This window comes from Orycteropus afer, unplaced genomic scaffold (genome assembly GCF_000298275.1).
Source record: "Orycteropus afer afer isolate SDZICR_OR568_19922 unplaced genomic scaffold, OryAfe1.0 scaffold00001, whole genome shotgun sequence".
In the NCBI taxonomy this organism is placed as follows: domain Eukaryota; kingdom Metazoa; phylum Chordata; class Mammalia; order Tubulidentata; family Orycteropodidae; genus Orycteropus; species Orycteropus afer.
Genome location: NW_006921588.1, coordinates 18,358,754 through 18,371,668, shown reverse-complemented (window position 1 = coordinate 18,371,668; position 12,915 = coordinate 18,358,754).

Sequence of the window (12,915 nt, the reverse complement as noted above, 5' to 3'; positions counted from 1 at the left end):
TATATATATATATATATATATATATATATATATCTCCTGTATCACAATTAGACTGGGGCATAGCTTCATCTATTATGTCTTTCCTGCCTGCCTATAGCATCTGATATAGTACTGGATACTCAATGAATGCTCAATAAAGGTTGACTAACTAAGCATTTAATCCCTTACAACAGAAATTCAATAAATGTAGTCCTAGTGATCTGCAAGAGTAGTGTTTCTGTCTGTGTGTCTAATGGATTACCAAAGAGTATTTTAGAGCCAGGATTGTAGAAGTAATTGTCAATGCCAAACTCAAGGACATAACTATCACCTGAGAGGGCCTGCCCCAGAGAAAGAAAATCTCTACTTCCTGCATTCACTCCATAAAAAACTGGACTTAGATGAAAAGGACTACCTCTGCCTTCCACATCCATTCCCAAATCAAAGAATTCCTCCTCACAGAGTGAATATTCCATTCTTGGGTCAGAGAACAGTCAAGGCTTAAAAGTTGTTAGTGAAGAGGCTGTCTAAGATGCCTCAAGTGGAAGGAAGGCAGGCTCACTACGACTTCCTGTCACAGCAACAACTTCCACAGGTCCATCTACTTTCTACTCCATGGCTCAGTGCTAATTGCGGTCACTAAGGAGGCTCCCTGTATCCTGCTCATGAAGCTGCCCCTGTGCATATTCTCTTAGCCTTTCTTCTTTAGTCTCTCACAGACAAAGCCCTTAGTATCAGCCTTGCCTAAAACCGGTGTGTCTCCCTTCATCTGTGCCAAGTCTTAACCTTGAATCATTGTACTGTGTCTCCTGGATGACTTTCGTTTCATTTACTCAAGTACCATTTATGAACTTGTGCTTAATTAAGTCCTCAGTTTCCAAATGAGAGCTCTGGTGCCATAGTGCCTAAGGCATTTGACTGCTAACCAGAAGGCTGGCGGTTCAAAGCCACCAGCCACTCCTCGGAAGGAAGATACTGCCTCGGAAACCTAAGGAGGGGTCGCTGTGAGTCAGATCCGATTCCATAGCAGTGGTTGCATTTGCATTGGAGTTTCCAAATAATTTTATTAATTGAGGAGTAAATACTGATATTTTCCAAAATCTTAGAAAAATCAACTAATTTTTAAAAGAATGCAGCCTGAGTTGTGATTATAAAATTACTCCTTTCAAAAATGCTTCTTTATGATATTTGGTTTATTCAGGGTAATGGAAATGACATTTTTGTCATTTGAGGGAAAAATACAAAAGTGGAAGGAATATTCAAGCCTTATAATATACTAACATTTACCATTTGGATTCTCAGCTATTTAATACAAAACCAAAATAGGTTTGTATTATTCAACATATTTGCCTCTGGATTATTTATCAGAGATGTAAATGTCTGCAATTCAATCATGTTTCTCTTGTAGATATATTAACTGCTTCACTATTGGTGGCTTTTATGTTTTATATTCAACTGTATATTTTTTATTAGAAGAACAATAAGAATAATTTTATAAAAGAGACAAAATTACATAAAATGGAAATACATCTAAGGGGAATCTAAGGGAAGTGGAATAAAGTAAAATTATTAATAGAAACAGAGCCTTAGGAAATGAATTGATTTTAAATTAACATTATGGTACAGAAGGTTTTGGTTTTTTTTTTAAATATCCATCTATATATATAAACCTGAAAAGAATTAAAATGATGCATGAGTGTCTTTGGCTCCAAAGCTTACTTAAATTTAATAATTTAAATAGTCTGAGAAATCCTTTATTTAATAAATACTTTATTAAAACATTCAATAAAGAATAGCAAATAAAGCATGGTCATCACAGTCCTCAAATGCTATTAATTAAGTGCCTTTGAAATTATATCAATATATAAATAACACAGAAACACATTAAAAATGGATCCTTGTGTTTCTTCTATGTTCATTCTCAACCCTGTCTTCATTTACAACATTTTCTACCACCACAACCATACTTACAGAGTACTCACTATGGTCCCAAAACTGGACTAATCACCCTAAAGCTCATTTAACATTCCCCAAAACCCTTTGGCTAGACACTCACCATGCAGCATTAGGTCATTCACTAACTTGTCCTAGACCCCATAGTTAGGACTTAAATTTTAATTAAAATCAGATTTGTTTGACTCCAAAGCCTAAGTTCTTACTCATTCTATTATGTCTTTCAGGGTCTTAAGGTCCTTCAAAGGACCTGCCCACTACTCTAACTCATACAGTTTGCAATCTCTCTTCCATGTCAAAGGCTTTGTCATATATACTCTATTTTGATTATATACTTCCTTGTTGTTATGTGTTTAAAGTACGTAAAACTTGTTTCCCAACTAGAATGCAAATTTTGTGAAGGTAGAGTCATTGCTAATATATTCCATATACTCTCTCAATTCACCAACCTACTATCTCACAAATAAGCATTCCACAACTACTAGACAAACTGAATTGAGAGTGATCATTTTAAATGCTCCTCAAAACCATTTGCTGTGGAGTCATCTCTGACTCGCGGAGACGTGATGGACGTGAGAGTAGCACTGTGTTCCAACAGGTTTTCAGTGGCTGATTTTTCAAATGCAGGTTGCCAGGCCTTTCTTTCAAGGTACATCTGGGTGGACTCAAACCTCCAGTCTTTCAGTTAGCAGATGAGAACTAACTTTTGCGCTACCCAGGGACTCCACACTGATGCTAGCTATTGTGCTAAGTTCTTTACACATACTGTTTCATTTAATGGAGGTGACCTATGGATTAAACTTCATCCAACCTATTTCATAAATGAAGAAAGGGGAGAAAGGTTAAATAATTTGACCAAAGTCACCAAGATAACTAGTGGCCATCTGGAATTCAAATCAAAATTGACTAAATAAAATCTGTGTTCTTATCAAGTACTATACTTCTACATTAAGACTTGGTTAGGATAAGTGATATGAGCAAAATAATTTTTGCTGCTGGGTAAAGAGTGAACAGGAATTGAATAGAATAATAGAATATACAGCATTATTATACACTGTAGACATATATACGATAAGAGAGTAAATATCCCATCCCAGGTCAAGGAACAGTCAGAGCCTATAAATCAATGTTAGTGATGAGATTATCTAAGAAATATCTAGACTGCCACAGATGAAAGGCAGGGCTCCACTGGGATTTCCTGTCACAGCAACAACCCCCACAAAGTCCAGTTACTGTCTACTCCATGGCTCGGTGTTCATTCTGTTCACCAAGGAGGCTCCCTGCATTGTATATTATATACCATGTACATATATGCATGTGAAAGCTGGACAATGAATGAGGAAGACTGAAGAAGAACTGATGCATTTGAATTGTGGTTGGCAAAAATATTGGAAATACCATGGACTTCCAAAAGAACAAACAAATCTGTCTTGGAAGAAGTACAGCCAAAATGCTCCTTACAAGCAAGAATGGCCAGACTTTATCCCATGTATTTTGGTCATGTTGTCATATTGTTATGTTGTACTTTGGTCATGTTCTCCAGTCCCTGGAGAAGGATATCATGTTTAGTAAAGTGGACAGTCAGTGAAAAAGGGGAAGACCCTTAATAAAATGGATTGACACAGTATCTAAGATGATGGGCTCAAGCACAGCATATATTGTAAGGATGGTGCAGGACTGTGCAGTGTTTTTCTCTTTTGTAACCAGGGTCGCTATGAGTCAGAGCTGACTTGACAGCACCTAGCAACAGCATATACATATATACTCATAAACCAAAAATGTCATTGCTATTAGGTCAATTTCAACTCAGCTTATTACACAGATAATTACTTTGTTAGGCAATTACGTTATATGCATCATTGCTATATATAGGGGACTGGAATTCCTGGTTGGCGCACACCAGGATTTGACTACTAGCCAGAAGGTTAGTGGTTCAACCCCACCAAGAGAAGCCTTGGAACACAGACCTGGCAATCTGCTTCTGAAAGGTCATACCCTTGAAAAATCTTATGGAGAAGTTCCACTATGCACACACAGGATTGTCATTAGTCAGACTGACTCCATGACAGCTAATAATAACATACATAGGACTAAATATTAGGCACGTTATGCACTTAGTATATGCTTGGACTATAACTGAAAGATAATTTGATACCTACTCTGCAGTGGGAGTAGGGAGGAGATGGCTAGAAGAGAGTTTTCCTCGATGTAAAATTTAGTTTGGGGAGATAAAATTGAATTCAGTAAGAATACGATCTGTAATTCTTCTACAACTGAAGCCTAACATTTAAATAGCCTATGATTTCACATAGGACTGCCAACCATTTCTATCGGAGAAATGAAATTTCTTGCATTTGATTTCTACAACTTGACTTTTTCAGATGAGTTAGCTTTAATATAACTTAAGATGTTTCACAGTCCATTGTTACTACATTATCAAAAATAAAAATCTTTTTTTGTTGTTCTCTTTTGACCATAGCTCTTTTGGGCAATATCTCACACTTTTCCTACCTCAAGTTTGTATTATATTAAATATTTTATTCTTTCCCAGGGGTCAACCTAGTATTGTTCCTTCACTTCCCCTCGCTTTGTCCTTCCCTGATAGATGATTTGCTCCCCCAAAAGATCTAATCAGAGCAAGTCCCAGGGCAGCAGGAGACATGAAGAGTGCTCAGAGTTAAAGGACTGACCCCCAGTATAATTTCTTTTAAATTGATAGCTCACTTTTATTTGAAAACACTAGCTTCACTGGGCATTAATGCTCTGCTTTGCTGTCTCAACATCTTTGCCAAAGATAGCCATAATAGATTGGCAATACTTTTATTTGCTGGTAAGAAATGCTTTTGTTTGTTTGCAAGGTGGTCATATCAATAGATAATATGTCATCAATATCCAGGAGCAAAATTGATTTTAATAAATACAGAACTGGAAAAAGACAAGAGATTTTTCCTTTGTCTCTCTCTTTCTCTCTCTCTCTTTTAAATATAAGTATATATACCCCTTTATGGTACAAATTCTCACTGGTTAATGTATTTGGATGACAAAGCAAAAATACAGTCCTATAAATAGGATCATTAATGCTGAAGAACTGGAGATACAGTAGGGGAAAAGTCAGTTGCAGCAGAATGAGAAACAGCTGAACAAGGCAGAAATAAGGAAGGAGAGAAATAGTCTAACACCATAAATGAAAATTATCTTGAATCTGGGAGGAAAAAAAAAAAAAAAAACACTGTCGCAGAGAACTGACCACAAGAATACCATTTATGCTTATTTCATTATTATTTGCAAAGAATTAGGAACAATACAAATGACCAGCCATTATGCTTCATTTAGGTGAAAAATACTATGCAGCCATAAAAATGGATTGTAGAGGAGTATTTAACACGATGAAAAAACATTCACTTAATACTGTAAAGAAATAAAAAACTAGATTACAAAATGGTATTGAGTATAATGTGAATTAGATAAAAATACACAGATACATAATGTACACATATATATTAAAGATGGGAAACAAAAACACTAAAATGTTATATTTCAGTGGGTATTATGACTTTATGGATATTTTAGTATTCTTCTCTGTACTTTTGAAGTTGCAAAAGTATATTTCTCAATTTTTCTATAACAAATATGTATTATTTTTACAATGAGAAAATAAAAACAATAAGTCATATTTTCAGAGAAGAAAATTTCTATTTCTGGTAAAGACTTGTTGTTGTTGTTGTTATATGCTGTCGAGTCACCTTAAAATAGCTCTTTTGCTGAAAACAAGAAATTCTGAGTTAAACTATAAAGAAAACGAACAAATAAAACCCTTTTTTAAAAAAACATATTGCCAAGCTGCTGGAGAAAACTCAGAAAGCCTAAAATCAGAGTAAAAGTGTAGGTAAGAAATTATTCACAATGTCTTTCACTCTGAAGGGTATGCCAAATCCTGGTGAACTAAACTTCAGTTTTCACAGCCATATAAAACATACACAGTGGTGTGATGGGGCTGGCATTAACCAGCCCTCAAGAGCTTACACATTTCTGCCCAACTTCAAGTTCAGTGACATCACTTTGGTAGCTTGATATCAGCCACGTGAGCATTTACTATACAGAGACTGGCAAATACTACATATCAAGACTTTTCTGAAAGCCAGTCCTTAAACACTTACCAAATACACTGCTGAACACAAAGTTTAGGAGACAAATCCCAGGGTCTATCAATGATAGAAAGTCCAGTCATAGACTCTGTAGAAAGCTGGAACTCCAAAGAGCTACATGCTTGGTATAAGAGAAAGTAGAAATAAGCCTAGCCCATAGAAAGAATTAGCAAACTTGATGCTGAGTAAAGGAAAAAAAGATCTTCCCTGAAAATTTTACCACAAGCTCGCCCTCTTTAAAGTTTTAGGACATGAAACTCATACTACCTATGTGGTCCACTACACTTTAAACCAGAATTTTCTTTGAAAGTGGTTCCAGCTGACAGTATCCTCAGCCTTCTGGCAAAAGTAAACACAAATCCTATGGATACATACTTGTAACCTGGCCTCAAAATTTAGTCCAAATAACGAATATGAACTTATGTTTTTTAAAAAATGAAAAGAATACCCAAGAAAATAATGTTGTTTAAGTAGGAAGGCCACCACTCCTCTGTCAGTTTGTCATACTGTGGTGGCTGTAAGGCTGGAGGGTATGCCAACAGTATTTCAAATAACAGCAGAGTCACTGTGATAGTTGGAGCTGTGTGTCAACTTGGCTGGACCACAATTCTGTGTGGTTTAAGCAATTGTGATGTGAGTTGTTCCCATGATGGGACCAGATGTATATGTTTTGAGGAGCCAATCCATTGAAAGGGAGTTTCCCTAGAGGTGTGGCCTGCTTCCAGTATATTTATGGACATGCTGAAAAAGAGACACACTTCTGTGGGTCAGGATTCTGTTGTGCTGCCTGCAACAGTCCATGAGCAAACAATCTACCACTCGGCCTGGAGATCTTGGATCCATCATTCATTGAAGTCAACAGCCAGTATACTGCCTGCCAACCTTGAGCTTGTCAGCCCCTGCAGCTGCATGAGTCAGGAAAACTTCCAGCTTGACGTTTGATCCAAGAACTTGGGACTTGCCAGGTTCTATAAGTGTGTGAGCCATTTTCCTAAGATAAATTTCTCTTTCTCTCTCTCTATAAACTTTACTGGTTTTGCTTCTCTAGAGAACCCAGTCTAACACAGTTACCCATAGGTTTCAGCAGAGCTTCCAAACTAAGACAGACTTGGAAGAAGGGAGGGGCCATCCACTTCTCAAAGAATTGGCCAGTGAAAATCTTATGAATAACAGTGAAACACTGTCCGATATATTACTGGAAAATTTGTGAATAGCCCTGAAACACTGTGTGATATAGTGCTGGAAGATGAGTGCCTCAGGTTGAAAGCCACTCCAAGTACAACTGGAGAAGAGCTGCCTCCTCAGAGTAGAGCTGACCTTAATGATGTAGATGGAGTAAAGCTTTCAGGACCTCCATTTGCTGATGTGGCACAACTTAAAATGAAAAGAACAGGTGCAAACATCCATTAATAACCAGAACATGGAATGTACGAAGTATGAATCCAGGAAAATTGGAAGTTGTCAAAAATGAAATGGAATGCTTAAAGATCGATATCCTAGGTGTTAGTAAGCTGAAATGGACTGGCTTTGGACCTTTTTGAATCAGGCAACCATATGATCTACTATGCCAGGAATGACAAATTGAAGAGGAATGGTGTGGCATTCACCATCACAAAGAATGTTTCAAGATCTACCCTGAAGTACAATGCTGTCAGTGATAGGATAATATCCATACACCTACAAAGAAGACCAATTAGTAACTATTATTCAAATTTAAGCACCAACCACCAAAACCAGAGATGAAGAAATTGGAGAATTTTACCAACCTCTGCAGTCTGAAATTGACCAAACATGCAATCAAGATGTGTTGAGTATCACCAATGATTGGAATGAAAAAGTTGGAAACAAAAAAGAATCACTGGTAGTTGGAAAATATGGCCTTGGTGATAGAAATAATGCTGGAGATCACATGATAGAATTTTGCAAGACCAGTGACTTATTCATTGCAAATACCTTTTTCTACAACATAAATGGCTACACATGTGGGCTTTGCCAGATGGAGTATGCAAGAATCAGACTGACTACATCTGTGGCAAGAGGCAATGGAGCAGCTCAATATCTTCAGCCAAAATTAGGCCAGGAGCTGACTGTGGAACAGACCATCAACTGCTCATATGCAAGTTCAAGTTGACACTGATGACAATTAAAATAAGTGCACGAGAGCTAAAATATGACCTTGATTATATCCCTCCTGAATTTAGAGACTATCTACAAAGTAAATTTGACACATTGAACACCAATGATCAACAACCAGAGAAACTGTGGGATGACATCAAGACCATCATCCATGAAGAAAGCAAAAGATAATTAAAAAGACAGGAAATGGAGAAAAGACCAAAATAGATGTCAGAAGAGACTCTGAAACTTGCCCTTGAATGGAGAGTGGCTAAAGCAAACGGAAGAAATGATAAGATAAAAGAGCTGAACAGAAGATTTCAAAGAGTACCTTGAGAAGACAAAGTCAATTATTATAATGAAATGTGCAAAGACCTTGAAAACCAAAAGGGAAGAACATGTTTCAGATTTCTCAAGCTGAAAGAACTGGAGGAAAAAATTCAAGCTTTGAGTTGCAATACTGAAAGATTCTCTGGACAAAATATTGAATGATGCAGGAAACATCAAAAAAAAGATGGAAGGAATACACAGAGTTGTTGTACCAAATAGAATTGGTTGATGTTCATCCATTTCAGGAGGTGGCATAAGATCAGGAACAAATGGTATTGAAGGAAGAAGTGAAAGCTGCACTGAGGGAATTGGCAAAGAACAAGGCTCCAAGAATTGATGGAATACGATTGAGATGTTTCAACAAATGGATGTTGCACTGGAGGCACTCACTCATCTATGCCAAGAAATTTGGAAGACAGCTACCTTGGAAGATTGTAAGAGATCCGTATTTGTACCCATTCCAAAGACAGGTGATCCCACAGAATGTGGAAATTATCGAACAATATCATTAATATCCTATGCAAGAAAATCTTGCTGAAGATAATTTAAAAATAGTTATAGCAGTATATTAACAGAGAACTTCCAGAAATGCAAGCTAGATTCAGAAGAGGACATGGAACAAGGGATATCATTGCTGATGTCAGATGGATCTTGGCTGAAAGCAAAGAATACCAGAAAATGTTTACTTGTGTTTTATTGACTATGCAAAAACATTTGATTGTGTGGATCATAACAAATCATGGATAACATTGAGAAGAATGGGAGTTCTAGAACACTTAATTGTGCTCATGAGGAACCTGTACATAGACTAGGAAGCTGTCATTTGAACAGAACAAGGGGATACTGCATGGTTTAAAATCAGGAAAAGAGTACATCAAAGTTGTATGCTTTCACTATACGTATTCAATCTGTTTACTGGGCAAACAATCCAAGAAGCTAGACTATATGAAGAAGAGAATGGCATCAGGATTGGAGGAAGACTCCTGCAATACGCAGGTAACACAACTTTACTTGCTGAAAAGTCAGGATGACTTGAAGCACTTACTGATAAAGACTGAAGACTACAGTCTATAGTGTGAATTACACCTCAGCATTAAAAAAAAAAAAAAAAAATCCTCACAACTAGACCAATAAGCAGCATCACGATAATTGGAGAAAAGATTGAAGTTGTCAAAGATTTCATATAACTTGGTTCCACAATCAACACCAATGGAAGCAGCAGTCAAGGAATCAGATGACATATTGCACTGGGCAAATCAACTGCAAAAGATCTTTTAAAAGTGCTGAAGAGCAAAGATGTCTCTTTGAAGACTAAGGTGCAACTAACCTAAGCCATGGTATTTTCAATCACCTCATATGCATGTGAGAGCTGGACAATGAACAAGGAAGAATGAAGAAGAGTTGATGTTTTTGAGTGTGGTGTTGGTGAAGAATATGGAAAGTACCGTGGTCTGCCAGAAGAACTAACACATCTGTCCTGGTAGAAGTGCAGCCATAATGCTCCTTGGAAGCAAGAATGGCCATACTTAGTCTGACCTACTTTGCTCATGTTGTCAGAAGGGACCATTCCCTGGAGAAGGATATCATGCTTGGTAAAGTGGAGGGTCAATGAAAAAGGGAAGGCCTTCAATGAGATGGATTGACACAGTGGTTGCAATAATGGGCTCAAGTACAGCAAGGAGTGCAAGACTCAGCAGTGTTTTGTTCTGTTGTACGCAGGATCGCTATGAGTCAAAGCTGACTCGACGGCACCTAACAACAACAAGGACAAGAAGTAAGAAGCGATAGACAACAAAATAAGACCAAAAAACTTGTTTTTTTTTTTTTTAACTTCTATTGTGATGAAAACATTCACAACAAGACAGAACATAACAATTTCCACATTTACCTATAAAAGTTATAAATGTTAAGACTGGCACAAAACAGAAAATAAGTTTAATATGTTTAAGGAAATGAGAGAATTGTAAATATGAGAAAGGAACAACAGTCTCTTAAAATGATTTTAAAAAGAAGATTTGAGAAAAATAAATAGGACTTCCAGAGATAAAAATAAAGTAACAGAAATTAAAAACTTAGTGGACAGATTAAACAATATTAGACATAGCTGAGGAGAGAATTAGGTAAGTTAGAAGGCATATCTAAAAAAAATGACCCATAATGTAGCAAAATGAGACAAAGAAGTAGAAAAAATGTTAAAAAAAAGGTTAAGAGATTTTGTGGAATGATTAGGGATATGTATGTTGTAAAGCTATTGGAAAAAAGGCATGGCAAATGATAAACATTAAATACAGGATAATGGTTATCTGTTTGGTGGAGAGAAGCATAAAATCTTATGGACATTTAGGACTTCAAAGATAATGGTAATAATTCTTTTTTTTTTTCAACATGGAAGGTGGGCAGCCAGATGTTCGCTTTAATTGCTATTCTTTATGCTATAGATATATACTGTAAATACTCTTGCACGTTGTCAATATTTAATAAAAGCATTTAAAAAGTAGTCTTAAAGAATACTCCAGTATTAACTATAGTTACCTATGAATCATTAGATTATGAGTATTCTTATTTTCCTATCTTTTCTGATACTTCCATATTTTCTTTCATGATGATGTATTAACCTTACAATGAAAAAACAATAATAAAAACATGTTAAAAAAAAGGAAGCATATGTTTTCCCAACATGCTAAATTTCTTTGCATAAAATAGCAAATTCAGATGATTCTAGGATCTTTCTTTTTTCCAGAGAAATAGAAAAATCTAAAAGTTACATACTGAAGTTGCGAAGTTCTTTTGGGTTCTGTTTTCCCACTGGTGAGCAAAAAACAATATATCCAGTTTCCAATGAATTAAGGAAGTCTTTCAATTGCTTTTTGCAATTTATGCAGGTTCTTTAAACCAAATTACTTAATTTTCTTAATTATATTTAACAACAAATTAATTAGGGATCTGGGACTCAAAATTATAAAGAGACTGCTGAGATTTAAATTTGTTTCAAACAGAGGATTGATTTAATTTTTGATTTAATGTGTTTATCAAAAGATGAAGTTAAATAAGGCCTGTTGGTAAGAGAAGCACTGAGACATACACGTTTTAAAATAAGAATTTCTAGGGAGCTCTGGTGGTATATTGCCTAAGGCATTTGACTCTAACCAGAAAGCTGGCAGTTCAAACCCACTAGCCACTCCTCGGAAGGAAGATTGGGCAATCTATTTCTGTAGAGATACTGCCTCAGAAACCCAAGGAAGGGTTACTATGAGTCACAAATCGACCCCACGGCAATGAGTTTGGTTTTTGGTTTTTGGAAGCTTCAAAATATTTTTAATAACTAGTTCAATGATCAATCCTAAAAAGAAAAGGAAAAAAAAATCTTTGTAAAGGTTCCTTCCTAGGAACTTACTAAGGTTCCTTACTAGGTTCAACTTACTATGAAATTACCAAGTTTCTAAAATCACTTAAGGAAAAAAGTGAAATAAAACTTAAAACAATAACCTCATTGGAAGTTGTTCAGTTTTTCCTAACATAAAAAGTCACCTATCTTGTAATATTCTTGATCCTGAACACTGTTTCCTATTTTAAAAAGTATAGCTTAACTAGCAATTTTTATTTAAGTATTGTTGAATAAAGTATCATAAGCATATTTTTTTGTTTCCAACTATATTTTCATATGCAGTGAAATGCATAGATATGAAGTATATAGTTCAATCAGCTTCTATAAATATTTGACCCAAACCCCTATCAAGATATAAAATATTTCCATCACTCTAGAAATTCCTCTCATATCTTTCACCCTCTGCAGTTCTGATTTCTATCACCACTGATTGTTTTTTTTTTTTCTAAAAGTCATATACATGAAATAATGTAGTATTCATTATTTTGTGTCTGGCTTCTTTCATTCAGCATATGTTAAAAATTGATCATACTTTTTATTCTTTTGTATGAATATACCACAATTTATTTATTCATTTTCCTATTAATAGCCACCTTGGCTGATTCAAGTTTTTGGCTATAATGAAAAGCTGCTATGAACCATTTTTGTACGAGGCATTTTGTGAACAATATGTTTTCATTTCTTTTAGTTAAATACCTAGGTGTGAAGTTACAGGATCACAGAATAAATGTATGTTTAACTTTTAAATAAACTGCTAAAGTTTCCAAAGTAGTTATACCATTTTGTACTTCCACCAGGAATGCATGAGAATTTCAGTTGATTCATACCTTGTCAAGATTTAGTATTGTCAGGGTTTTTGCTTTTCATTTTAGCTCTTTTAGTGAGTGTGTTGTTGTTGTTGTTATGTGCCGTCGAGTTGGCCCCGACTCATAGCGACCCCTCCTTGGGTTTCCGAGGCAGTATCACTACGGAAGTAGGAATGCCCAACCTTCCTTCCGAGGAGTGGCT